Here is a 26,961-nt window from a genome sequence, read left to right on the forward strand (position 1 = left end):
TGAGGGTGACAGAGGCTGTGTGGAGTGGGGGGCTCCTGGTGCTGTGGCCTAGCAGTGCTGGGCTCCCAAAGTGGAAGCTGTGAGGGGTGGGGCTCCCAAGGCTGTGGCCTGGTTGTGTGAATTTCCTGTCACTTAACCACATGGGATGGAACTACAAAGGGTGCAGCTAGGCAGAAGCCATGTGTGGCACTTCTCTGGTGGCTGCTGCCTGGTGGATAAAGGCTCCTGTAGTGAAGAACATGCATGGTGGGGCTCCAGAGACTGTTGCCAGGAGGCTCAAGGCTCTTGCAGTGGAAGACATGCTAGGGGAGGCTCCTGGGAATGCTGTCCAGTGGCTCAATCCTCTCTAGGTGGGAGCCACAATGGGCAGGGCTCCTAGTGCTCTTGCAGAGGCTCTCAAGTCTTGTAGCAAAAGCCATGAGGAGCACAGCTCCTGGGGCTGGGACAGGGCCTTTGGGGCCTCTCTCAGGAGAGCCACAAGTGGCAGGTCTCCTGGGGCTGGTGTAGAGGCACTCAAGTCTCCCACAAGTCTCTCACAATGAAAGCCACAAGGGGAAGGGCTCGGGGAACTGCTGCCCACCATCTCCAGCCCCTCATGATAGAAGCAACATGGGTTAGGGCTCTAGAGGCTGCGGCAGGTGGCATAACTCCCTGTTGTCTGGGGCTAGGGGCCGCAAAGTGGCTGTGGCTGGATCTGCCCAGTCTGCAGTTCCAAAGGCTGGGAATGCAGCTGCAGGTGGCATGGGCCATGCAGCAGTATGTTCCAGTGGCTGCTGCAGAGAGCAGGAGGAAGTCCCATGGGGGAGAAGGATCCCTGCCCTAGGGTTGGACAATGGCACTGACAACCTCAGCAGTGGTAGGGCAGGCTGGGGCAGGAGCAACCAGGGGTTACCACTGGGAAGTGCTTGCAGCTGAGTAGACTCTTCTAGTCTCACAGGAGAATCTCTCTTGTGCTGATTCTGGCTGTCCACTCCCTGCTCTGGACCTCTTCTGCAGGAGAATTGCATGATGCGCACCTCTCGTCCACCATCTTGACCCAGAACTCGGAAACTTTAATATAAAGTTTGTGTCATAGGAAAGCACAGAAGCCACATCATGAGTCTGGGAGTCCATGGCTTTACTCCATCCTCAGCTCCCCAGTTTTGGGTCTTTTGTCTTTTGATCCAGCAGTTCCTACGTAGATGTGGAACCACTTCTGTCCTTAATGCTGATGGCATGGTCAGTGAGGTCCTGGCACAGGGTGTCACACACCTCCAGCAGGGGCCACCTCTCGAGCAGCTGCTGCTGCCAGGCCTCCCCAGTGGCCTCTGGTGTGGCCACCATGTACTGCCGAACCTTCAACCAGAACTGCACCAGTTCATCCACCATGTTGTGCAGTATGGCTACACTGCCGTCACCTGCAACACACTGTTAATTTGTCAGAGAAATTCCAACGATCTCAAAAAACTATTCAACATAGGAGACAATGGCACGAAACACAGCCAGACATTTTAGACCACCAGGTTTCTTAGTGGCCACCCTGAGCTGTTCGTTCCCATGGTTCATGAGGTCCAGGACAGCACGGACAGGTGGAGAATGGCATGGACCACCCCAGGAATGTCAAAGTCATCAGCCAGTGGCACCCTCACGGTCCCCTTGCTGCTGGTGAGTCTCTCCCACAGCACATCCTCCCCAACAGAACTGCAGGCCAGCTGCCCCTTCATGTAGGTGTGTGCATCCTCAGTGAAGGAGGCAAGCCCCAGACGGAGGTGCTCAGCCTCGAGCATGGAGCTGTCACTGTAGTCAACAACTGATCTGTAACTGCTCCACACAGAGAAAAGCCAGAAGATGTCAGGGGGAAACATCTTCAGAAAGTCCTTAACAGTGATGTAGATTTTTAATGATTTGGACATTTTTTCTTCTTTGCCTTTCACGTGCTAGTGACCAGAATGTAGAAAATAATTTCCCCACTGCTTGCACGATGAAAGACCTCACACTGTGCAATTTCATATCCATGGAAAAGCTAAATCTATTCCATCCAAATGGATGTCCAGTTCACTTCCAAACACCATACTTGCTATGGCAGAGAACTCAATATGCCAGCCGGGTCTTCCATTTCCCCAAGGAGAGGCCCAAAAAGCCACCTGGGGCTTGGCTGCCTTCCATAGGCAAAGTCACTGGCATGTCATTTGTCAAAATCAGCTGGCTCTCCTGCTGGGCTGGGGACCACACTGACCAGTTTGCCGTACTCGTCTCCTCTAGACCTCAAGTCAAAGTAGACATTGCCTTTCACTGTTGAATACGCATGCCCATGAGCAATTATTCCTTCAATGAAAGAAATGATCTGGGGAATATTTTTCAGTTACCCTCATATACACTGTGGGTGGGGGAACCTTCAAGGCTGCCATGACTTACTTAAAATCTTCCTCATAAAGACTGGCAAGAGAAGCAAGTGAAATATTCATCTCATTGGCTCTTTTGTTTATTTTATCATCCACATGTGTAATACCCATCATCATGACTATGTTGCATTCAAAAACCCTGGTTAGGATCCTGCAAATTGTATCAAATCTAACATAAAAGCAAGCACAGCCAAGGTGTGCATAATCGTATACAGCTGGTCCACAGCTATACCAGGAGATGGCCTCTGTGGGCACCACAACCAGAGGGTCCTTCCTTCTGGTGCAGCTGTTGTACCTGTCCTGCAGGCTGCAGCCAGGCCCGCACACACCCCCAGCTCACCACCCAGCCCACAGGCCCTCCACACCCACCCCACGCAAGGCTCAGGGCAGCCTAGAGCAGCGGGGCAGCCAGGTAGGGCCTGCGCATCCACAGCATGCCCATGGCCAGCAACAGGGACAGGAACGAGGACATGGATGAGGACAGGGATGGCCCAATGATGCTTTTTAAATGCTTCCCATATAAAGCAATTCACAAATCAGACAAAATACTGTATAAGATTAACTTTCCAGATGAAATTTGACAAGAAACATTTAAATCTGCACATTGAGAACCTCAATGAACTCCAACTAGACAGAAACTACAATGGAGGTTTCAGCCTGTTGAATGTCTGCACTGTCCCATTAGTCTGCAGGCTGATGAGGACTGAAGCATGTCTGAACTGCTTGCTGCTGTAACCCCAGCATCAAGCACAGTGGCACAGAGGGAGTACTTGGCAAATATTTGGTATGGGGAAGGAAGGGAGGGAGGGAAAAGCAAGAATGGAGAGAACCACGTGACTTGGAGAGGATGGCTCCATGCCTCTTGTACCCCTAAACTCCAATTACACAGTAAATGCAAGAAGCTAGGAGTGGTAAGGGAGAAAATCAGGGGTTTGTGCATCATGGAATGATTGCTGTTTGGAAGAGAGAATACTGGGGCAATTTATCCCTTTTCTGCTTCTGTCATTTTGATTTAATCAACCTCCCTCCATACCAGTCAGCTTCCTGATGAAGATGACCAGACTTGAATATATTGAAATGCAATGACCATGGCTCTGTCATGGGGCCCCTCAGGCATGCTGGGGGACATGGGCAGACTGGGTGACACAGCCCAGGACAGTTCCATCATTTCAGCAGCACAGTAAATCTTTAGACTACATTAATGTCACTGACCAGGACAAAATACACGAAGGGTCAAACCAGATTTGCCAGATTTTTTAAAAATTAAATTTGTTTTTTATCTGGTTTTATGTAAAATGATGATGAATAGAATAGCTAACAGTGTGTCTTTCACAATTGAGCACCAATTTCTCCTTTGGGGTCTCCAATTGGGACAACAAAACTAGTACCCTAATTGGAAAGGCTAAGCTGACTGCTGTTGACTCTCTTGGGGTGATCACAAAGTTTAGGGTAGGAAAGGGATCTGGATGTGCTGAGTTCCTCCCTCCTCTCTTCCAGATCTGCCTCCCAGTGAAAATAGTGCTTTGGTCCTCTGTCCCTGAGGCATATGGTACACAGCAGGAAAGATCCTGTCCCATGAGGAGAAGAACACAGTTGCCCAGTGCAGCCTAAAACGAGGTGAGTAATTCAGCCCCAGTGTTCAATAATTAGAAGCTTACACCTTAAGCTATTTTCATACAGCCCTATCAGCAACAAAACGACATTTTGATCTTCATCAGATGCTTTTATCTTGATTGGATTAAAACTTGGGAGGAGAGATAAGAGTGTAACCTATTAGCTTTCCCCACCCCAAAACCCAATAGTATACACCAAATTTTTATCCCATAACTACATTGGCTTGTTTCAATACGTAATCCATAGAACAGACTGGGTACTAGATTAGGAAATCAATTCATATTTATCAATTCATATGTATACATATATGCATGTATGTATGCATATAGACAAACACATTAAATATACAAAGATAAGTCTATAACAATCTGAGTTACTTACACTTTATCAAGTTTAGCAAAATATGCCTGCTTTCTGAGAGTGCAGCAATACTGTCGTACTAACAAAGAACTTGAAGTTAGAAGATGCCATAGATATATATATATACAGTCATGCACCACATAACGTTTCTGTTGTATTTTTACAGTACCTTTTCTATGTTTAGATACACAAATACTTACCATTGTGTTACAATTGTCTATAGCATTCAGTAAAGTAACATGCTATAGAAGTTTGTAGTCAGGAGCTATAGGCTATACCATACAGCCTAGGTGTACAGTAGGCTATACCATCTAGGTTTGTGTAAGTAACAATCTATGATGTTTGCACAACAAAATCACCTAATAATGCATTTCTCAGAATGTATCCCCCTTAAGTGATGCATGACAGTGTGCATACATATATATGAATTTCTGTTTTTCAAACATCGTTTCAAAACTCGCCCTCAGTATTAGTGTACGTTAATATAAGAAGTTTTTAGAACTAGGATTAGCAATATACAAGACAAAGCCAGCCTGTGACCTCTTTTGTACAGGTAGAGAGCTAAAATGATGTGTTTTACATTTTTAAAGTGTTGTAAAGAAAAACAAAGATTATGCAACAGAGACCATATGAGGCCCACAAAATCTGAAATATTCATATCTGGTCCTTCATTGAAAAAGCTTGCCAAACTCTGTTCTAGACCAACCATCTCCCAACACATGCATGTGCGCACACACGCACGCACGCACACACACACACACACACACACACACACACCAAATATTCTTGTCTCCTACCTTGAGGTTAATTCTAGGTCCTGTCAGTAGACTGCAACAATTAGGAGGATAAAGTAAGGCAAACTTGAGTTCAAATCCCAGCTCTGACATTATTTGCTGTGTAACCTTAAGCAAGTCACTTAACTTCCCTGAGCATCACCTTTCTAATCTTTAAAAGGGAATGGCAATAGTACCTAACTGATAGAATTTTTGTGAGGTTTTACTAACATAAGTATAAAAGACTTAGAATAGTGCCAGGCATGTGGAATTACTATCAATCACGTCTAATTATGCTAGTGCACCTCTTGGTCCTGTCCCACACACCCTCAGACTTAGCCATTCCTGGTCCCACAGTCCTTCCCAGAGAGAAATTATTCCTGATGTATCTGAAAACAACTGCTCCCATCAATACAATCCTTTCACCTTTTTCTATAAGAACAAGTATAAAACTATTAAAAAGGCAGCAGTCTAAGAAAGATTTCAGGGAAAAATAACACATCATGGAGCAGCTTGGTCAAGATGCCTGGCAATCCTTCCTAATGGATGTGAAAACTCCACAGAATCCTTTATTGCATGTGGATCTTTGTGTGAAATAATTTAGTGTGAGGATAACCTACTCCTTATCCAAAATAAGGGTGAATGAATAATCATGTTCTCAATTGGGCAACTACAGAGCTGAGTATTTGCAGTTAAAAATAATAATAATAAATATAATAAAAATAAAAATAGTAACCACTGGGGTGGTTTGGCATGTATTTCTATTTTAAGCTCACACAAAAAGTTTTTTTTAATAGTTTGTGCATCTTTTGACCTCGTTGCAGAAGTTTCTAAACCTTTTATCCTTGCCCTCTTTAGCTAGCTCATTTTTAACATTTGTACTCATACTGAACTGCAGAAAATCTTAGCTCTTCCAGAAATATGTTCAATAGATGTAGCTTCCCCTTAACACACTGCCTGACTTCTCTCTTTACCCTTTGACAGGAAAAGCAAAGGAGAGCTGCCACTCAAGTTTAGGCAATATTTGCAGTGATGGGGAGGGGCTTTATCTTTGTCCTAAGCCCAAAGCTTCTCTTGGTTCTACCTTGCAGCATCCTTCACGGTAACACATTATTCTTCAGAATTTGCAAGAACTGAAGAGTCTGAATATAAACAAAACAGATTCCAGAGGCCAATTATTGGGGGTAATAAATTATATTTGTGTAGCAGGTATGACATTCATGTTTTTAACTCAGGTATGTGAAAATACAGCATTTTTATTTTTTATAACTTAACCTCCCGTTTTTATCTCCCACTTTGAAGGAGTGGTGAAATATAATTTCAGTGACCTCTTTCTCAAGGTGACATAAGATTGCAGGAGAGAGGGGCATGTACATCTTCCAAGGGGTGCAGAGGGAGGCTCTGTGACAGTCGGTTGGAGCAGTTGAGAGGAGCAGACTGGTTAGGGCATAGTTGTAGAGCCGGACTGCCTGGGTCTGATTCCTGGCTCTGCCAGTCACTATGACACAGGTGAGTCACTTAACCCTTCTGTGCCTCAGTTTTCTCGCCTCTGAACTGGGAATAATAGTACTGATGTCATAGTATTGTCGCGTAGATTAAGCGAGTAATATTTATAAAACAATTGGATGGCCTGCACTGCTTGGTAAGCATTATGTATTTGTTAAATAAACAACAAATACCTTCTAGTTGTGAAGGCATCTGCTGAGATCCCTACCTGACCATGACTTAGTCTACTATCCAAGCATGCGATGTTCCTTATTCCTGTCAAAATAGTCCCACCAGTCCAGTGGATTTCTCTGCTACTTCTCATTCTTGAGAGCAAGGAAATCACCCAACTACAGAGAGTCCCTGACTTACAATGGTTTGACTTAGGATTTTTCGATTTTACAATGGTGCGAAAGCAATAGGCATTCGGTAGAAACCATATTTCAAGCAACATACAACCACAGTTTTTCAGTTTCAGTACAGTATTTAATAAATTACATGAGATATTCAACACTTTATTATAAATAGGCTTTATGCTAGATGATTTTGCCCAACTGTAGGCTAATGAAAGAACCTTGAGCACATTTAAAGAAGGTAAGGCTAAGCTATGGTATTCAGTAGGTTAGGTGGATTAAATGCATTTTCGACTTAATGATATTTTCAACTTATGATGAATTTATTGGGACATAACCCCATCATCAATTGAGATGTGTCTGTACTTCCATGTCAAATAGGGATGGAGGAAATCCCTGAGAGGCTGTATTTACACCCAATACACTAATGCAAGTACTATAATTACATGAACATATCCAAAATGGAGCAGTTATTCTAGCTGTAATTCCCCAGGTCTCCAAAGAATATCAGTGTTTTTCTGTTTCAGAAGAAAAAAACACCATGCAAATGTTAAATTACAATTCAAAATTTACTGTCTCTAAAGTCAAACAGAAAGAAAAACACTCATTTGTTCAAACACTCGTGATTTTCCTGTGTTCCAAAAAGAAATGCAATTTCAATCAGAAAGTGATTTTAGACTCAATCCCTAAAAATCCTCAAGGTAAAACATTATAAGTCAGATGCTCCTAATTAGGCAAACTTCAAAGAGATATTGGCTGGGAAAATCCCAAAGTATATTTTCAAATTGTAGAAAGAGTTTTTATAAACACATAATAATATTTTACATTAATGGGCATGGTTCTTCTAGATCTGCACTGTCCAATATAGTAGCCAATATCCACATGTGGCTATTGAATACTTCAAATGTGGTAAGTCCAAATTGAGATGTGCTATAAGTATAAAATACATATCAGATTCAAAGACGTAGTATGAAAAAAAGAACGCAAAATACCTGAATTTTTTATATTGATTATATGTTGAAATGATAATGTTTGGATATATTGAAATAAATAAAATATATAACTGATATTAATTTCACCTGTTTCTTTTTACTTTTTCAATGAGGCTACTAGAAAATTTTTAATTACATATGTGACTCACATTATATTTTATTGTACGGCACTGGCCTAGATAATACAAGATTGAATAAACCTTGTGCATTAACTCAGAGTAATCGTACATGTCTAGATAATAAAAATCTGTCAATCAATACCTTCTTTTTTGTCTTAGAAAGAAAAAAAAATACAATATTTGTTGTTTTTTCACTGTGGGAGGGGCCAGATTTAAACTATTTATATCTTTGAGTGGACTAGGATATGCTAAAATTTAGTCTTTCTGGTTTTTTTGTTTTTTCTTTGATTTTCTTTTATTGTTTCATCCCATTTGAGTTCATGTAGTCATTTACTCTAAAAATTTAGAATAATGATTTGTGGTAATTTTAATATCAATTAAATGTATCCAAGCCTTATTCATCCTTTGTTTATTGCTATTCTAACAGCTTTGAAATTCATAATAGATTGAAAACCTAGAACTTCTATGACTAAAATCAATAGCTTCAGTTTGACAGTAACCAAGAGACAAAAGTCCTGATTATCCTATTTCACATGTTCTGGCCCTGGAGAATCACGAGAGATAGTTCTATAACCATTCTGTTGATGACACGCCAAAACCACAGTATCTAAAACTTGTGAAGCCCACAATAGGATGACAATTCTTTAGTCATTTTATTCAGTCAGTGGAACGTCCTGTCCCATTCTTCTCAGCAGCTGTTACAAATCCTTCCCATCTCTACAAGCCCACATTCGCATGTCAGTGGCCCCCTCTCCTGCCAGCCTGCTGGATATCTTCTCCTGGGTGTTTCCTGCATAAAACCCATCCACATTTCCACTCAAAGCATGACTCAATCATCAGGCTCAGCTGTTGGATGCACCGTTCGCTGTTCTTTCAATGATCAATCCAATGAATGATCAGTTAAATCTTCCCCAAAGGCTCCCTTTCTATTTGTTAATAGAATCCCTGCAGTGCAGTCTTCTGGGACAATTTATACATATGGGAGTCGGAAAGAAAAGAAGGCTTCAGCTCTTTCATATGAGCAAAAATCATAAAAACAATTAAATCTCAGGAACATAAGTCAGCATTCTTTTGTAAGTAGGCACAGCCTCTAATTTTAGAAGCTATAGCTTAACTATATGCTAATATTATTGCCAGCACATACCAGTATGTATTGTGGACTCAAGCTGTCTTAGAACAAGTGGAAGTAGGACATGCTTCCGTTACCATTACTGAATCAGCAGATCCCTGAAGAGAGTTATCCATCTTGATAGGTAAGAGGTGTCTACAAGCCTTGCAAGCTGGTCTGTAGCTTGCTTGCTTGCTTGCTTGCTTGCTTGCTTGCTTGCTTGCTTGCTTGCTTGCTTGCTTTCTTTCTTTCTTTCTTTCTTTGTTTATTATTTATTTATTTAAGCAACACTTTAGTAAAAGAGGAGACAGACTTATGCATAAGGTAGGGCAGTTACAGGAAAGCTAGCTCCCCAAGGGGAACTGTTCAGAGTCCTTTATAGGGCAAGGCGTGAAGGAGTGCAGGCCAACATCATCATTTTGCACCTCTGGAGGTGGTCCATTCTGTTCCTCCTGGCTGTGTCATGGGCACATGCTCATTTAGAGCTTTAGTCCTTGTGCCTGCTCAGTAGGTCCAAGACGGTGGTGGTGTTCATTATCATCACCCCAGGAAAGTCATTGTAGCTGTCACCTTGAAGATTTGTGCACATGCAGGAACTCCTAAAGGAGTCTTAAGGTTAACCTGTAATGTAATTTTTACAATTATTGGAAAAGAAAGAATGGGTAGATAATAATAAGTTTTAAACAAAGTTCACAGTTATATTTTAACAAGCCTTGGGGAAGGGGTTTTGTAACTCAGTGAATATCTGTTCCCTTCTTATCTCAGTTTATTTTATCAGGGTGGGCTACATGGTAATCATACACTCTAGGTTTCTCATGACTGAGGAGAAGAAAAGTAACAAAATGTGCTGTGCACGGGAAATGGAGTCAGTTTTGTTCACAGACCTGGCCCTAATCCATCTCATTTTCCCCTGAGAAATTTTATCTTCCTTCCTCCTAAGGAGAAAGGGGCTGGAACTCTCATTCTTCTGAAACTACTTCCTCCTGGTCATGAGCATAGTCCCTGCCTACATTTTGGAGGCATAAAATCCCTCACTGACTGATGTAGTGATTTATAGGGACTCGGTTTCTCTCAGGAGAAGATAGGTTGGAATCCTTCCACCACCATCATCCTGATGTGGAACTGTTGTTGCCTGGAAGATACAAGCTTTACTAACAGATTAAAAGACAGGACTAGAATCTAATAACAGGTGTACCATAGTTTCCTATTGAAACATAATTTCCCTCTCCAAGTTTCCCATTTTTACCAAATATATTTATGACAAGGCTAATTTGTTTGCAAAATAAGTTTATTTTCTGGCCAGATTATTTGCATAAAGTGCAGCAAAAATAATGATTTATCATATAAGCTTTTCCTGAGTTGGCTTTACTGGGACTTTTATAAAGAATCTCAGATTAGGCCTTCAAAACTCACTTGAGTCTTAAGAAGCCAAGCCAAGGATCTGACTTACTTTCTGATTACCTGTACAAGTTGGGTGAATTCCTCTCTTCTGGAGGGCCCCCAAAATGTCGATGTTCTCACCTGACGGAAAGTTCCATTCTTTACTTACCACAAGGCCAGGAACCTTGTAATCATGTAGATGTAGCTTTATTTATGCACAGAGGGGTTACCAAAGAAAAATCAGATTCTCAAAAGAAAAGAACTAAGATGGGATAAGCCTGAAGGGCAGAAGGATTTATTTACATGTGTTTGTCCCCTCAATTAAACTAAATCACTCCACTCCTTGGGTTGCACACATGTGCATATGCAACTATGCATATACCTAGCACCTACCAACTGTCTAGCAGACATAAATCACATGCCCCAGTAGTGTCAGCTTTAGACACATAACAGACTGAATTGATTCTACTGCATCCACATGTCAAAATAAAAAGCAGACTTTCGTCTGGGACCAGAAAGAGGATGTGTAAAAGACTAATTTTAACTGGATTTTATTTAAAGCAGTTATGCACAGAGGGGTTATTTCGCACACATTAAATTTGATCCTAAAATGACTCATGTACACAGTTTAAGGAAAGGCATGATGGTTAATTCCATGTGTCAACTTGACTGGGCTAAGGGATGTCCAGATAACTGTTAAAACATTGTTTCTGGGTATTTCTGTGAAGGTGTTTCCAGAAGAGATCAGCATTTGAATAAGCAGACTGAGTAGAAAAGATCCACCCTCATCGATGTGGGCAAGATCATCCAATTCATTGAAGGTCCAAATAGAACAAAAAGGCAGAGGAAGGGCAAATTCCTCTTGAGCTGTGACATTCATCTTCTGCTCTGGGCCATCAGAACTACAGGTTCTCAGGCCTCTGGTCTCTGAGATTTACACCAGCAGCTCACGCCCCATTTCCCAACATGCACACTCCCTTCCCTTATCCCCATTCTCTGGCCTTCGGCCACAGAGTGGGAATTACACCACTGCTTCCTCTGGTTCTCAGGCTTTTGGACTGGGACTGAATTATACTCCAGCTTTCCTGGTTCTCCAGTTTGTAGATGGCAAATTGTAAGACTTCTCAGCCTCCATAATTACATGAGCCATTTCTCATAATGAATTTCCTCTTCTCTCTCTCTCTCTCTCTCTCTCTCTCTCTCTCTCTCTCTCTCATCAAACAAATACACACCCTCTCTATATATAGATATAGATATAGATATAGATAGATATATCCTATTGATTCTGTTTCTCTAGAGAATCCTGTTGTCAAGGGAAAGAGATATAAGGAGACAAAGGTTCCAAAAATGTTCCTGTTCCCAAAGAACAAGCCCTACTCTCTTGGCTCATCTGTGCTTCCTTTTCAGTAAAGCACACAAAGTTAAAAATGTTCCTTTCTGCAAAATTTCTATTTCTGTAAAATTTGTATTTGTGCAAAGGCTAAGTGAATCTCAGCCATTCTTAAATTCTATCATGCACTTTGGGAAAAGGGAGGGCAATTTCTCACTGTTCCCAGTGAGAGAAAGACATTATTTTATTAAAAATAGGAAGAAAACTAGCTGGGAATTTGCAATGAGAGTGAGTCTGATACTAATTTAATTCACAAGCCCTGAAGTGTTTAGCAGTACAACACAAGGATAGGGAGTACTTCAGGGAGATGAGTGCTCTTTGTGGAATTCACACCTCTCCAGCACCTGAAAGCCTAATCATCACAGAATTTTTTAAATTCTATGTTGCTTTTAGGAAACAGACATCCTAAAAATAGATACATGAGTATCTGCTTGAGTTTGCAAGAGTAACTTTGGGTCTATACTTATAAAGGCCTGCTGAGCTAGAGAACAGTAACAGAAGCTTTTCAATAGAGCTAAAAAAAAAAAAGAGATATCTCTTGGGTGAGAACAAGGCTTAAAAACAGAAGTTGAAAAAAAATCAGATATCCAGAAAGACCAAGACAGGATAGATTTCTTTGGAGAGTAGCCCGAAGCCTGCTTAACTGGCATTTGTCCTAATATGGACTCCTTTCTTTAATTTTCCTACTTCTCCATTGTCTCTGTCTTCATCTTATACTTGTTCTCCATCATGGTTAACTAGAAAAAGCTGGAATCAGAACAACTGATTACTATTACTGTTATGTGCTGATTGTGTCCCCCCCAAAATTCGTATATTAAAACCTAAGCCCCAGTATCTCAGAATGTATGAGGGTACTTCAAAAAGTGTGTGGAAGAAATGGAATTAAAAGATAAATTCTTTTCGTGAACTTTTTGAAGACCCATTTTGTTTGGATATGAGACCCAGAGTGGTAATTAAGTTAAAATGAGGCTTTTAGAGCCTAATCCAATCCAACTGGTATTCTTACAACAGGAGGAAATTTGGACATACAGAGAGACACAAGAGAGACAAAAGAAAGATAAAAGGCCATGTGAGGACACGGCAAGAAGGCGGCCATCTGCAAGCCAAGGAGAGAGGCCCCAGAGGAAACTAGACCTGCCAGCACTTGGTCTTGGACTTCTAGGCTGCGGAACTTTAAGGAAATAAATCTCTGTTGCTTAAGCCACCCAGTCTGTGGAAATTTGTCCCAGTTACCTAATTAGCTTGTTTTCTTAGCTGGTAAAACAGACATAGAAATAACTGACCCTACCTATACAGAATTGTTGAGGTAAGTTATAATTTTTTTGAAAACTGCAAAGGGTTATACAAATTTAATAACTAAGATAGTTTTTGTTGTTGTTGTTGTTGTTTAATGAGAAGTGTTTCCTTTGTATATCTTAAGCCAGATATGACATCAGGGGCACTGATGTGCCTCCTGTTGTCACTTAGAGTCAGAGGTTGCTAGTTGCTACACTAGAAATTGTGGATTCCTGAGACCTTGATTTGTTTGGATTTTCTTGCTCAAGTTGAAGACAAAGAAACATAAACATTAAGTATGAATAAGAGAAAATGTTCCCTACCTCATCCTAGTTTCCATAACTCTAAAAGTAATGACAAGTATACTTAGTTGGAAAGGGTGAAAACAGCTCCATATTTATTCTTGTTAGGTAGTTAAAAATGAGGAAAGAAAAGCTGAAGCCATTGACATTTGGAAAATGAGTTGAGAGGAAACAGGAGTAAGCAAGGAATTTTAATTAGAGTTCTATAACATATGGAGGAAATAACTGTAAAACTGAAAAGTACTCAAAAAAGTTGAAACAGAAATAATTGAAATGTATTTGAATTCAATTTAAGGGGCTATTGAGGGCAGTGTAGTTAAATAGGATATAGAAGAAAAACAGAGAAATAAAAATGATTCTAAAAATATAAGCAGCCTTTTAAGAAATACTGAAATATTTGTTTGCAAAAATAAGCAGACATTACAAAAATAGTAAATGTGCAAAACTAAATATAATATTTTAAATTAAAATGCCCTTTCAGTTTTCAGATGTCTTAGAAGTGAGCTCAGGTGAACTAAAAGTCTGAAACACTAAACTGTTTTCCTGAAATGGGAAGAAAGACAAAGATTTAAAGAACAGGAATTCTTATAATAGATTATTTAGACAGATGTCTTGCTTTTTGGAAACTTCTAAGTTTCTTCTATTAAAGTGGTTCTCAAACTTTTGTTTGCATCAGAATCACCTGGAAGACTGGTAATAACAAATTGCTGGGACCCACTCCCAGATTTTCTGATTCAGGAAATCTGGGATGAAGCTCAAAATTTTGCATTTCTAACAAGTTTCAAGGTGATGCTGATGCTTCTGTTCTAAGGACACTTTGAGAACCAATATGCTACGATAAAGACCATGTTGGGATTCCAGTTGAACACACGGGCTGAATATGTTCATTTATTTGAACAACATACCTCTAAGTATTTGCATTTATCTCAACCCTTTCCCATTAAAATGGCAAGTTTTAGGAGCTGGAAAACAAATTGATAAGAGGCAATTGACCTAGAAGACCACAGAAAGCTGAAAGCTAAGTGTCATTTGGAGGTGGAGGGTACCAAATGGCAGTATGCAAATGCTCAAGAACTGCAGGCATCAGGTATCTTTACAAAAAACAGTAAGGGGTAGGACTGAAAGTACGAAAATTGGTTCAAAGTCTCTGAAAGAAATAACTAAGCCCCTGATCTCCTTCTATACCCCAGCAGAAGACTGCATGTTTACTGTCTGAAGAGATTAAACCATGAAGGACTTGGTCTCAGAGGAATCTGGCACAGCTTGGGAAGTGCTTTACTAAAAAGACAGGGACAGAAAAGGAAAGTCTACACATTGAAAGGTGAGACCCACACCCCTACCACCCTCCCCTTTCTTGAGCCCCTCCCAAAATGCTAACTGACAAGTAGAAAACTGAAGGCTTCCTCTCTGGTGAAACCTATCAAGCCAAGAGAAATAGACACATAGATAATAACATTAAGGATTCTCCAATGAAATGATGGGATCACTCTCCAATTAGTCTACCCTGAAGACCACCACATATGCCCCATACACATACAAAGAGGTCACAATCAGTGTTGTGGTATCTCACTCTTAAATATAAATTGTTAACCAAGAGTGAACAGACATTAGAAAAACTCACCTAACATGAAGACAATGAAAAAACAAACCAATGGCTTAAAAGAACTTAGAAAAAAACAAATGTAATAGAGGCAAAAATCAAAACAATTAACAATGATAAATGTTTTTAAAGGAAAAAAGAAAAAATACCTCATTCATAGAAAAAGAACAGGATGTAATTTTAATTTTTATTAAACACTCCAAGAACAACAAATATTAAATCATGATGATGGAAATGAAAAATAAAGCTGAGAAAATTTCCGAGAAAATATAGAAGTAGAGCAAAAAGAGATGAAAAGCGTTCCTATAAAACAATGGTACTCAGTTGGGGGGTATTTTGCTTCCTAGGGGACATTTCGCAAAGTCCACAGATATTTCTGTTTGTCACAACTTGGAGAGTGCTGGGAATGACTCCTACTGTCATCTAGTGAGTAGAGGCGGGGGGTGCTGCTAAACATCCTACAATGCACAGGTTGGACCATCACAATAAAGAATTTCCTGGCCAAACATGTCAAAAATACAAAGGTGGAGAAAATTTGCCATAAAATAATGCAGCCACCTAAATGTGAATCTCTCCATCTCCTATAAAAATATACAAATTAGTAAGAAAAATCAATAAAACTGCTTATAACTCAAACCAACAGCGTGAATAGGAGTCCAAAAATACTGTGAACTTCAAATTGCTTGTAAATAAGGAAGTATAAGTCCAAATCCAGAGTAAAGTGTCAGTGCAGAGGAGGGGGAGAGGAGAAAGGAGGTGCTATAGACTGAATGTTTGTGTCCCTCCAAAATTCATGTGTTGAAATCCTAACCACCAAGGGGATGGTATTTGGAGGTGGGACTTTGGGGAGGTGATTAGATCATGAGGGACTTTACAAATAGGATTCCTGCCCTAATAAGAGACCCCAAAGAGTTCCTTTGTCCCTTCCATCATGTGAAGCTACATCAAAAAGATGTCCACCTATGAACCAGGAAGCTGGCCCTCACCAGACACTGAATCTGCCAGTGCCTTGTTCTTGGACTTTTCAGCCTCCAGAATTGTAAGAAATAAATTATTTCTGTTGTTTATTAGCCACCAGTCTGTGGTATTATGTTACAGCAGCCTGAACAGACTGAGACAGGAGCAGATGGGGGATGGGTGGAGGGAAGGGGGAAAGAAAGGAGAGGTGTGGAGAGGAGTGCAGGGGAAGGAAACCAGGTCACATCTTCAATACTTTGCTTCGAAAGTTCATCAGCCGTGTACATTTTTATCACTTACAAGTTATGCTTTCCACATTAACTGCAGGATACAATTCTGCTCAGCTTCTGCCACTATATAACAAGGATTCCCTTTCCTCTGGTTTTCAATAACACATTCCTCGTGTTCGTGTTCATCCTTCTTTGACTCTTCCAAATTCTCAAGAACACCTTCTTATATCCTGCTAGTGCTTCTTTACCTGAGTATATGGAATTGTCAGATTAAAAGCTCCAAGTCAACCATTGCTGGAGAAAGAAACCTGGAGCGCAGGGCTTCTAGGACATAAGTTAACAGGAATAGCCAATGGAAAAGACCTTTCACTAATGGCATCATCAAACACACACAGCATATAACAGCTGAAAACATGGGTTCAAATCCTGTCTGTTCATGTTTACCTTCTGAGTGATCTTAAGTCTTTAAATCTTTCTGAGCATTAATCTTCTCATATGTGACATGGAGATTAAAATCCCTACCTATAAGATTGTTTTGAAGGTTAAAAGGATATTAAAAGCAAAGTGCTTAGCACAGTGCCTTGCTTATTGTAAGTGTTTTTAGATAGTACTTTGAAAGAAGTGATCTCCGTGTTCCTCAGCTATTGAGTGAATCATCAGTGCTACTGTTCTTGGGATCCTTGAACGTCAAATTCAAGGGATGGTCCAGGTCACTGCTTTAGGGAGAACCCGGGCCACTGTAGCTGTTCAGAGCCAGAAGTGAGCTGAGCACCCATTTACAGAGTGACTAAAATATTCTGATTTTCTTCTCCCTTTGAGAGTTTTTGATGTTTATTTTGGTACGTAATATTTTGGTGTCAACACATACATGCATACATAAACACACTCCATAATATTGCTACCCAAGAGCAGTGAATCTCAAACTTTAATATGCATCAGCACCACCTACAGGGTTTTTTAAAACCAAGCTTGCTGGGCCTTAGCCCCAGAGTTTCTGTAGGTCTGGGGGGAGCCACAGAATTTACACGCTAACAAGTTCCGAGGTGATGTTGCTGCTGGTCCCAGGACCACAGTGGGAGAACTACTGCCCTAGAGAATGAGACAATATAGATCCTTTTTTTTTGAAACTGTGTTCTACAAAGCAACCTATCAAATGGCCACATAAAATTAAAAAGACCTTTAAATGAGCATGAAACATTCAAGATTTTTTACACAATTATCCGTACCAACTGGCAGAAGTATAAGCAAACAAATAGCCCTTGTGACTGAGGACTGAATTTAACCCAGCTGCTTTGTAAATTGCAATCCATAATATCCTTTTTTCTCCAAAAATTTAGAGCCTCGTCTTTGAAGAGCCTGGAAAATCTTTACCCACTTTATTAATACCGGCTGTTATGAAACATTACTGTAAATCATGCTTCAGTTTTTACAGAGTGGTTCAATAAAGTGGGGAAAATATAAGTTTGAGACAAATGCTTATTCTTATTGCCCAAGAGGATAAACAAAGGATAAATTACATTCAAGGAGTTAGACCCTAGCAGGAATTTTGAAGGCACTCAATATCTACCAAAGCTAATCAGCTACAGCCTTCTGGGGAAAAAATTGGTTATTTCTATTTCTTTTTCAGGTCCTCTGTGGATGACTACAAAAGTAGAGGATTTTTTTCTTAACAATATAAGGCCTTATAATTCTTCTATTTCTCTCCATCAACACAAGAAAATTTTGATGAAGTACTTTCAACATTTTCTTAACATATTTTTAAGAGACTTTTAAGCATATTAATTAATCAATTGGTTATTGAATACCCTCTATCAAAAGATGAAATAGACATAAGGCAGACATGACTATACTCTCAGGGTACTTACAACACAGGACACTGTGTGCGCATGCGTGTGTCTCTAACGTGCGGGCGACAGGAAAGGCCCTATTTCCATTCCATTTTACAAGGGATAATGTTTACCTGTCCTCTCACTGAACACCTGGCCTGTGAATACACACAGCTGCTGAATCCAGCCAGTCTCCTTGCCTCTGCATTACATCACATGAAGGAGTCCTTACCACTGACTTTATGAAAGGCATTTCATTCAGGCATCACCTCCCTGTTACTAAACTCAGTTCTCATTTTCATTCCTCATCTTGTTTGAAGGATCCATTTCAATCACTGATGACCATGTTGTTCCTCTTAAAACAATCTCATCCTTTGCCTTTCATACCTCATGTTGCTGATTTTCTGCTGTTTCTCCGGCTGGTCTCTGGGGTGCCTCTGAAGGCTGATCTTCCTCTGGGCCACCTCAAGGCTTTCCTTAGCTCTATTTCTCCTCAGTCTTAACCTTCTCCCTAAAACTCCTCATGTGTACCAAAGCACCAATTACTCCCTGATTTAGTCTGTTGTGTGTTGCTATAACAGAATACCTGAAACTGGGTCATTTATAAAGAAAAGCCGTTTATTGGGCTTACGATTCTGGGACAGCTACACCTGCCACGGGCCTCAGGCTGCTTCTACTCATGGCAGAAAGTGGATCACATGGTGGCGTGGGGAGGGAGGGTCTTTTAAACAAACAGCTCTCATGGACCCTAACAGAATGAAGACTCACTCACTACCCCCACCCCCCAAGGAGAGCATCAATCCATTCATGAGGGATCCACCCCCATGACTCAAACGGCTCCCAACACTGCCACATTGGGGATCAGATTTCCACATGAGTTTGGGGGGGACAACACATCCAAACTCTATCACTCCCTCAGTGCCAATTCTCCAAATGATATCTCAGTCCAGGACCCTCCTCTCAGCTTCACAGCCATATGACCAACATTGATTGTATGATCCTTTACCTACAATCTGATTCAATATTCTCTGCCTTGGTTGGACAGAGTCTAGGAGAGCTACTTCTCTCTCCTTGCTCCTTACACAAGTGCATTACATGTCTGTAAAGCTTACTTCCTAAATGGCTCTAGAATTATTTTACTTCTCTCCACCTCCACTGCTACCACTCTAGTCCAAGGTACCACCATCTGCAGACCAGATTCCCACAGTAGTCGGGTCTACACAGTCACATCCCCCTTGTACCACTGGCTCATTTCCATTCCTTAAATGCACTGGGCCCCCACCTGCCACAGGTGCTATTGGCTCTCCCCCACCCTACACCTGGTTAACTCCTGTTCATTCTGCAGCTTTCAGCCTAAAGCCTACCTTGGTCAGGTAAGCCTTTCCTGGCCCTTGAGACTATGACCTCATAACACTATGTACTTCTTCTTTATGGCAATTATCACAGTTGTAATTTTATGTTTATTAGTATGATTAGTTGCATTATGTCAGTCTCCCACTCTAGACTGTCGGGAAGACTGTAATTGTTTTGTCATATACTATATCCTCAGCACCTGGCACTGTCAGAAGCTCAATAAATACTTGTAGAATAAATGAGTGAATAAACAAGAAAGATTAGTTGAGAGTAGACTAATGCAAACTCTGTAATAAATAACATACAGTCAGCTAACAAATATGAATACATAAAGAGGAATAATACATGCCCACTCACATAAACTACCAGTCATGCAAAAGCTTGACTCTGGTGTGCTTCTGGCCTAATTGCTGATTCTGCTCACTAAGGTGTTGGGAAAATCCTAGACTGGTGGTTTTGGGGAGCCACTTTTATCCAGAACTTTTCTCCTTTTATTGTCCAGTCCTAAGTCACCCACTGATCGAGCTTCTGTCCCTCAGCCACGCACATGCCAGGACAGTCCCCAGCAGACTGCACATCGTTTTGTACCAGTCCTTTGTACCAACCACAGAGATAAAAGACACCCTTCTACATAGTCATCAGGGCCCTTCACCACCCAGCAAGCCCTACCCAGCACCCCTCTCTCTGGTCACTCTCACGTCTAGAACACAGCATGGTAGGCCCACTCATCTCCTCTATGTTCCCCAAACGTGCCATACTTGTGCTCCTCCCAGGCTTGGCACAGGCCATTACCTCTGCCCAGGACACTCTTCCCAATCTCCCTCCACCCTTCACATCTCTACTCAACTGTTACCTCCTTTTGACAAATTTTGCTCTTGTCCAGCAAGGCTTGATTGGGTGCTTCTCCTTTGCAGTTCCCCAACACCCTGGCTCCCCCTGGTCATGGCATGCCTCCCAGTGAAGTTTCATGGCCTGTGTACTAGGTCTTCCTCACTAGTCCTTGAAAGTAGGGGCTGTGTCTTTTTCAAAATTGCATTCTCAGAGCTTAGCATGGTGCCAGAAACTAGCAGGTAACTAATAAATATTTGTTGAACAAATAGAGAGAAGCCTCAGATTCTACTTATGCAGCAGCTCAGACTTCAGTCTGTGCTATCATTCTGCAACTCAAACTAGTGCCTGTTCTATTTGCTTCTACACAGATTCAAAACCACTGCAGAAACCCTGAGATGCATGTCTTCCCTAAAGCTCATTCTGCAAAAATGCCTACTATAAAATGTCACCTTCTGTGCATTACTGAGTACAGGGCATTTTGTAGGCTTCTCTAGGTTTTGATAGGAAGAAAATGATTCTGCTAGAATAAGTACAATTTAAAATAATTCCCTCCCCACTAGCCCAAAGGCTTGTACTATACTTTCAAAGCATATCACAAAAAAAAAAAAACACCATTATCCAGGATATCATTGGTATTATGCAAAAAAAAAAAAAAAAAAGAGTATTCCAAAGTAAAATATGTTTGGGAAACACTGGGCTAAACAAAGTTTGATAGGTATTTTTTTACTGCAGGACTTCTCAGAGCCTTTAACAACTTAATCCACATTGTGAATTTCTAAGAGAAGGATATGATTCACGACATTTCCCAAGCATATTAAACCACAAAGCTCCAACCCACCTTTTTGTGGAGCAGATTGGGGGACTAGTCTTCTGTAGAACTCACATTGGGAAATGCTACTTTATGAATGCTTTTTATATCTTATAATAAATTTTCCCTCAACTACAGTTAAAAACTCTGATTGCTGCCTTACATGGAGTTACACTGTACATCAGTGTCACATTCATTCATACATGAATACTATACAGTGACTATCTATAGTCCACTACTTTGTGCAAGAATGCACACAGCTGACAAGACACTGTTTAGACACAGCTCTGCCTCTTAGGGATCTTTTCCACAAGGCAGAATAAGCAAAACACCCACAACATAATCCACTAGACACAATGTGCCAAAGGAGTAGGCTCTATTTTGCAACCAAAAAGAACCAAAATAGAGAATGCAGGTTTCCCACCCACTTACCCCTTCTAGAATACAAGGGAAATTGTTATTTTCTCTTTTTGTCCTGAACATAGAAATGGCCCTGCTGGTTCTAAACCTTTCCTGGGCCCTCCCTGGCACACACCCCCAACACACACATACACACACACGCATACACACACACCAACCAATAGTTTAATTTTATGAATTTTCTACAAAACTCCAAGTCTCTTGTAACTAACAATTTAAAATATGTAATTTTTAAAGGACACTAGACTTGATCTTCCAATAAATCATTTTAATAAGCCCAGTATGACCAAAAAGGAAGAGGACAGAGATAGAAATCCACAGAACTAGAGCTTTATAACTGACCCCAGTGTGTGATCCAATAGTCACCGCACAAGAGGAAATAATCCCCACTAAACAGCCCAATCCTCAGCCATCCGTGTTTAAGGTCATGCCACTGAATCTATTTGCAGGATCCTATATTCTACTCAGTTTATGCTAATAGCCCTAAAATCAGGCTAAATTCGGCCAGCATTTATTGAGTGTTTACTTTGTCATTGTAATCACTGTGGGATAAAGAAGGGGTGAAGGGTGGGAAGTGTAAGGACAAATGATCCTTCCCTTGAGTGACTCACTCTCTTAGGTCAGGGACTGTCATCTACACAAACAATCTTGACATGGAAGGAAGGAAAGATGGGAGGGAAGCCAAGGTGGGGCCATGCAAAGCCAGAAGGAAAGGTACTGGCAGGACAGCACAGGACTGTGATAGCAAATAAGCCACTCAATATCTGTGAAGAAATGACCTCATCCTTGCTGTTGCTCCTTCAAGGCACATTTTATATTTATATTCAGCCACTTTATTCTAGGAAGACGCTTGCTAAGTAAGAACAAACCTCTGTCGCCTCTTTTGATCCTTAACTTCTAAAACTGCTGCTGTCATCACTGAGGTGCTATCCATGATCCATTGTATTTGTATGTCTTGTCTACACTTGGAGCCAAATAGCTTCCAAAATGAAGCCAATATCAGGGAGGGGAAGGAGAAAAAAAAATGAAGCCATTATCCACCCCATCCCCTGCCAACTTCTGACCAAACAAACCCCTCCAATGTACTTCCACATTATCTCCAATGGTGATAATAACAGAGACAGGGCTAAGAGACAGGGTGAAGGTGGGCAATACTCCTACAGCTCCTAGGGCCCATTCATTCAACAATATTCATGTTAGAAGACAGAGAGGTGAGTAAGACATCCTCAAGAAGCCTACTGTCTAATGGGAGGGGACACACAAACAGATCATCACGATACAGTAGCAAGAACACCAGCACTGAGCACTGCTGGGTGCTGGGCACCAGCCTCAGTGGCCTACGTGTGTACTCACTTCATCGTCACACCTTCATCATTCCCATTTTATGGACGATTAAACTGAGGCATAGATAGGAATACTGCTAGAATTCAAACTCAGCAAGTCTGTCTCCAGAACCATAATCTCAACCACTACGTTATACTTCAGTCCCACACTCACCACTTCTGCATGCGCCTTCTGCCATCTCTTCTCATCAAGTCTCCCAAAGTCTCCTATGACCTCTTTCTTTTCTGTCCCCTAACTCCCATTAACCTGTCCAGATGTCTAGAAGAGAGAACAGCAAGAGACTGTGCTGTGTGATTCGGTTTGGCACTATGGGTACAACACAGCTACTTGTCTTCTTTTTTTTTTTTTTTTAACTCAAACCTTGGACTGTGGCCAGCACAAGTCATGTCTGCCTCAGTAGAGCCAGAAACACAAAAACAAGTAGAGTAAAAACCTTTAGATGTAGCTAAAAGCCATTTATCAAGTGTGAGAGGAGGAACATACCAGTTAATAATATCAAGACCTTGAATTCACTTAGCACTTTTTCCCCACAGAGACAAGGTATGCCATACACAAATACACTCCCTCCCAATTTCAAAAATAGGAGAGAGCAGACTTGGCTATAACTTCCGAATGAGTCGATTCTAAGGCTAATTTAATGTTTATCTGGGTAAACTAATAGTCTGATTAAAAACAACTATTTACTTTGATTTAGTACATTCTGCTTTCCAAAAACTCCCAGCACATTTTATTTCATCCTCACAATGATCCCATAAGGCAGATTTTACCACATTTCACAGCTAAGAAAGCTCAAGTTGAGAGACTTTAAAAGACCAAAAAATTTTGAGTACTTAAATATGCTTTTTCTATAAAACCAATTTTTCTACAAAACAATTACCTTGATTTGAGAAACAGTTTATGCACCACCATTGAGAGAAACTATTTTTTGGAACTCTATTTAAAGAAGTGGAACAGTCAAGGTATGAACACATCTTCTCAACCTAAGCAGCTTTTAAAACAGCTCAATATCACTCCAGCAGGCCCCCTAACCTCATACCGCCACCCCAAGCACAGTGGGCTTCCTGGTGTTGAAAAGAAACTCTGCGTCCTAACTTCTGCACAACCATTACTTGACACTTGACTGATACTATTTCTAGTTGCAGCTGTAGGTATTTGGGTTCAAAGTGAAACAAACGACTTTATACACTAAAGTGTTTAAATCCTCCAACTGCTAAAGCTAAGGGCTTATCTTCCTAAACCTGGGGCCTACCAATTCACACAGTTGAAAACACTTGAGAGAAAACCCTCTCCTTAAAAAGAAAGGGGAAAAAAAACTCCTTGATTCAACTGTAAAGAAAGCTGGTGGTCACTAAATGCTTTGAGGCCTTCAACCTGCAGTTTCACACCAAACTAGTGTGAGCAAAAGAAGAGGAGGGGAGGCCCGTTTAACTTGTCCCTCTTCCTCCCAGCACAGCCACATCACACAGCAAAAGACACACGAGCTTTGGAAGCCAGCACAACTCCCCCACTTAACAAACCTTTCAGCATCCTGAACTAGTAAATAAATAAAGGAAAACCTGCAAAATAAGGTTTTGGGGGTGATAGTTTGGGCTGCCACAACAAAGTGCCACAAACTGGCTGGCTTAAAATGATAGGAATTTGTTGTCTCACAGTTCTGGAGGCCAGAAGTCTGAGATCAAGGTGCTAGGGCTTGGCTCCTCCTGTGGGCTGTGAGAGTAGGATCTCTTCCAGGTCTTTCTCCTTGGCTTGTAGATATGGCTACGTTCATGTTTACACGGCATTGTCTCTGTATGCTTGTCTGTGTCCAAATGTCCTGTTTGTATAAGGACACCAGTCATACTGGATTAGAGTCCGCCTAATGACCTCTCAACTTGATTATCTTTGTAAAGACCCTATCCCCAAATAAAGTCATATTCTGAGGTAGTGGGGATTAGGACATCAAAATGCCAAGATACTTCAAAAATTTCGTGAAAAAAATAGAATTGAGAAATAATATGTCTTTCCATGAACTTTTTGTTGTTTGTTTTTTTTTAATTGAAGCATAATTGATTATACATATTTTGGGGGTACAGTGTTGACTATCATTATTTGTGCACAATATGTAATGATTAAGTCAATATTATTAACATATTAATCATTACAAATCATAATTATTCTTTGTGTCTGTAGGAAAAATATAGGAAAATGGTCAGGGCCCCTCAGATGTTCAGAATCTTACCAACCATTTTATGTAAATATGCACGTGCACCCAGGTGTTCCTTGGCTATTGTCTGATGTAGATGCATGTGGGCACCCAGGTGTCCTGGGTTATGGACTTAAGTATACAGGACAAGTGGCTCTGATCCACAACTCCCCCTGCCCTGGGATGCCCCCAGGGGGGGCCATGGGGAGGCCACTACTGTTGCTGGAGGCTTTTGCTGTAAGCTGTTGCTGCCAGTGCCCCGAGAATGCCCCGAAAGGCCACCACCGCTGCTACTACTGCTGCTGTAAGCTGCTGCTGCTATTGCTGAGAACTGAACTCATGTCATCTGCCAGTGACTCCCAGGATCATTCCCAATTACTCTGCGTGTACCTGCATGTGAAGCGTCTGGTGACCAAGGCTGGCATGTGAGGGGTTTGGTGACCCAGTCCGTACAATGGGTTTGAAGGGTCTCTGGGCCTTAACCCCTAGCCCAGACAATACAAAAGGAAAACTTAGCATAACTAAAATAATGAAACATTTTGGTTTTAGTTATGAATTGCCTAGCCATACAATTGGCATAGCAATCACCCTAAACCAACAAGTGGCATAGCCACTGTAAAGCTAAGGCTTACAGACCCCTCGAGTCTGTTGCACAGATTGGGTTACAAACCCTCCACACGCAGGTCTGTGAGCTAGGTAATAGGAAAAAAAGGTTCTGGGAGCCATGGGTATAGAAAAATGAATGGGTTTTAATCAGATCTAGGAGCAACTGTCCCAGTGGCTTCTCTGAGAGTTCTGAGAAGCACTGTGGATCAGAGCTGTTAGTCTTTTATACTTAAGTCCACAGCCCTGGACACCTGGGTGCCCATACACAACTTGCATTAAGTAGTAACAACGAACACCTGAGGATATTTACTGCAAATGCTCAGCAAGGTTCTGAACAACTGAGGGGCCCTGACGTTTTCCTATTTTTCCCAACAGTCACTTAACCTTACAGTGTCCATTGCCCAATTTCTCCCTAACCCCTCTCCACCCCCACTTTCCACCTCTAGTGACCATAGATTTGTTCTCTCCTTCTGAAAGTTCAATGTATTATTGTGGTCTTTTTTACTCTCTTTCCATGAACTTTTTGAAGTACCCTTGCATGAATTGGGGGGGGGGGGCGTTGGGGTACTGCAGAGGGACACAATTCAGCCTATTATATTAGGAGATAACATGTTCAAAGCCCCTGACACAATAGGCATTCAAACACTGGCTCTCTACTTTCCAGTCTCCGTACTGCCGTTGCCTACCATACAACTTTGGGTCAATTATTTAACCTTTCTGAAGCATAGGGTCCATGCCTATGAAATAAGGAGGCTGGAATCATAGATTGTAAAGGCTTCCTAACTCTAACACTCTCTGCTTCTACACCTTGCCAATGCCTTTTCTGTTCTAACACATATGTTTTGCATTTTATAACTTCAGTCAGAACAGTCTGGGTTTTTTCTTCCTTCCATCTTTCCATTTTTTCCTACAAGCACCTCTGCCAAACAATTTAAAATCATTTTTAATGACACCGTAGCATGGCTATACTTTACTCACATTATTAAGGAAAAAGACCTCTGACTCTTGGGATAAGAGAAGGCAGTCTTCAGGGTTTTTAGACATGCTTACAAAACCCAAAATATCCAAGCTTTCCCAGGAAACAAAATGCACTTGACTTTCCCTGGAAGTTGGGTAAGGAAGCATGTAATGAAATGTTCCATTGAAAGTAAATGACGAACATCAGGGAAATGCAAATTAAAACTACATTGAGATACCGCTTCGCCCCAGTTAGACTGGCTATATTCAAAAAGACAGTGAATAACGAATGTTGGCGAAGGTGTGGAGAGAAGG

The 26,961-nt window shown here is 41.2% G+C and overlaps 1 pseudogene; it reads right to left on the bottom strand.

The window, feature by feature from the left end:
• Positions 1 to 1,128: 1,128 nt before the first annotated feature.
• LOC134362514 (probable cysteine--tRNA ligase, mitochondrial) lies at positions 1,129 to 22,491 on the bottom strand (annotated as a pseudogene).
• Between the last annotated feature and the right edge of the window lie 4,470 nt (positions 22,492 to 26,961).

Source organism: Cynocephalus volans, chromosome 14 (genome assembly GCF_027409185.1).
Source record: "Cynocephalus volans isolate mCynVol1 chromosome 14, mCynVol1.pri, whole genome shotgun sequence".
Lineage (NCBI taxonomy): Eukaryota > Metazoa > Chordata > Mammalia > Dermoptera > Cynocephalidae > Cynocephalus > Cynocephalus volans.